This window comes from Elephantulus edwardii, unplaced genomic scaffold (assembly GCF_000299155.1).
Source record: "Elephantulus edwardii isolate Elephantulus edwardi_28Jun2011 unplaced genomic scaffold, EleEdw1.0 scaffold00371, whole genome shotgun sequence".
In the NCBI taxonomy this organism is placed as follows: Eukaryota; Metazoa; Chordata; class Mammalia; order Macroscelidea; family Macroscelididae; genus Elephantulus; species Elephantulus edwardii.
This window is the reverse complement of record NW_006400121.1, coordinates 706454-709436: the sequence shown is the minus strand read 5'-3', so window position 1 is coordinate 709436 and position 2983 is coordinate 706454. Positions and strand designations below refer to the sequence as shown.

At 44.7% G+C, this 2983-nt stretch overlaps 1 pseudogene; it reads left to right on the top strand.

The window, feature by feature from the left end:
* Positions 1–902: 902 nt before the first annotated feature.
* On the top strand, positions 903–2287 carry LOC102877517 (annotated as a pseudogene).
* The last annotated feature ends 696 nt before the right edge of the window (positions 2288–2983 follow it).

The following is a 2983-nucleotide window of genomic DNA, read 5'->3' as shown; positions in this document are numbered from 1 at the left end:
TACCATAAGTACATAAAATATATATGTACAGAAATTTTTATCTGAAGTTTTATCGTAGCAAACATTGTAAACAATTTACATCTCTAATAGGAGATCAGTTAAGCAAATTTGAGAAATGCCATAATAGGCTTATATTTTATCATAGTAAAGTAATGCTATTTGCGGGATGATATAAAGGATACCATCCTTGAAGAGAGTAAAAGATCATTACAAAGACAGGGGAGGAAGGATAAACCAAAATGAATGCCAGAAGAGACTCTGAATATTGCACTAGAGCGTCAAAAAGCCAAACAAAGGGCAGTAAAGAGTGGAGCAGAAGATTTCAAAGGGCAGCCAGGGAAGACAAAGTAGTATATTGAAATAACAAAGAGCTGGAGTTGGAAAATCAAAAAAGCGCTTGTTTCACATTTCTAAAGATGAAGGAACAGAACACTAAGTTCAGGCCTCAAGTTGGAATACTTAAAGAAGCTATGGCAAAATATTGAATGACCTAGGAAATATCAAAAGAAGTTGGAAATACTACATAGAGTCATTGTACCAAAAAAGAATAGATTGGCACAGAATCGTTTCAGGATACACCATATTATCAACAACCAGTGATAAAAAAGGAGTAAGTTCAGGCTGCTCTGAAGGAATGGGCAAAATATAGGGCCACAGGAATTGATGGGATACTAGTTGCTCTATTTCAGCAAACAGAGGCAAGTCTGGTTGCACTCATCAAGTTATGCCAAGAAGTCTGGAGGACAGCTGTCTGGCCAACTGGCTGGAAGAAATATATTTATTCCCCTTCCTAAAAAAGGTGATCCAAGTGCAAGCGTTACCTTGACCTTTAGCTTGTCGGGCACGGTAACCGGAACCCGCTGTCCTCTCCTGTGGTCCTTCCTTTCTAACCTGTAGTCAGAATGCGTGAGTGCATCTCCATCCATGTTAGCCAAACTGGTATCCAGATTGGCAATGCCTGCTGGGAGCTCTACTGTCTGGAGCACGGCATCCAGCCTGATGGCCAGATGCCAAGCGACAAGACCATTGGGGGAGGAGATGACTCCTTCAACACTTTCTTCAGTGAGAATGGTGCTGGCAAGCATGTGCCCAGGGCGGCGTTTGTAGACCTGGAACCCACAGTTATTGAAGTTTGCACTGGCACCTACTGCCAGCTTTTCCACCCTGAGCCGCTCATCACAGGCAAAGAAGATGCTGCCAATAACTATTCCCGTGGGCACTACACCATCGGCAAGGAGATCATTGACCTCGTCTTGGACAGAATAAGAAAACTGGCTGACCAGTGCACAGGTCTCCAGGGCTTTGTGGTTTTCCACAGCTTTGGTGGGGGAACTAGTTCTGGCTTCACATCCCTGCTGATGGAGCGCCTGTCTGTTAATTATGGCAAGAAGTCCAAACGGAAGTTCATTTACCCAGCCACCCAGCTTTCCACAGCTGTGGTTGAGCCCTACAACTCCATTCTTACCACCCACACCACCCTGGAGCACTCAGATTGTGCCTTCATGGTAGATAATGAGGCCATCTATGACATCTGCTGCAGAAACCTTGATATTGAACACTCAACCTACACTAACCTTAACTGCCTTATTAGTCAGATTGTGTCCTCCATCATGGCTTCCCTCAGATTTGATGGTGCCCTGAAGGTCGATCTGACAGAATTCCAGACCAATCTGGCGTCCTATCCCCGCATTCACTTCCCTCTGGCCACATATGCCCCTGTTATCTCTGCTGAGAAAGCTTACCGTGAACAACGTTCTGTAGCAGAGATTACCAATGCTTGCTTTGAGCCAGCCAACCAGATGGTGAAATGTGACCCTCTCACCATGGTAAATACCTGGCTTGCTGCCTGTTGTACCGTGATGATGTTATTCCCAAAGATGTCAGTGCCACCATTGCCACCATCAAGACCAAATGCAGCATCCAGTTTGTGGATTGGTGCCCCACTGGCTTCAAGGTTGGTATTAACTACCAACCTCCCACTGTGGTGCCTGGTGGAGACCTGGCCAAGGTGCAGCGAAGTGTGTGCATGCTGAGCAGCACCACAGCCATTGCTGAGGCCTGGGCTCACCTGGACCACAAGTTTGATCTGATGTATGTCAAGTGTGCCTTTGTTCACTGGTATGTGGGTGAGGGGATGTAGGAAGGAGAATTTTCTGAGGCCCGTGAGGACGTGGTTGCCCTTGAGAAGGATTATGAGGAGCTGGGTATGGATTCTGTTGAAGGAGAGGGCGAGGAAGAAGGAGTACTAATTTCTTTCAGCCCTTTAGCATATCACACTCAGAGTTGACAAAGCTTTCTGGCTACATTGTCTCTATCAATGTAATCATGTCTTTTCCCCCCATGTGTTCCTGTAAGATTTTTTCCCATCATATGTCTCAAAAAAAAAAAAAGTGATCCAACAGAATGTAGAAATTACTCAACAATATCACTAATATCATATGCAAACAGAAACTTGCCAAAGGTAATCAAAAAAGGACTAGAACAGTACATCAGCAAAGAACTGCCAGAAATACATGCAGGTTTTACAGGAGGCTGTGTGGTACTAGGGATCTGCCAATGTCAGATGGATCTTGACCGAAAGCAGAGAGCATCAGAAGGATGTCTGTGTTTTATCAATCACAATATATTGTATCTAACATGAGAATGTCAGAACAGAGCAAGGAAACACTGCATGGTTAAAAATTGGGAAAGGCGTATGCCAGGGATGTGTCTTATCTCCATACATTTTCAACCTGTATGCAGAACAGATTTTCCGAGACTCTGGGCTCTATGAGGAGAAGTGTGGCGTAAGGATTGGTGGAAGATCTATTAACAATCTGCGTTATGCAGATGACACAACCCTGCTTGCCGAAACTGAGGAGGACCTGAAATGCTTGCTGTACAGGGTCAAGGATTGCAGCCTTCAGTATGGATTGAAGCTTAATGTCAAGAAGACAAAGATTCTCACCACTGGGCCAATTGGCAGCATTAGGATGGATGGTGA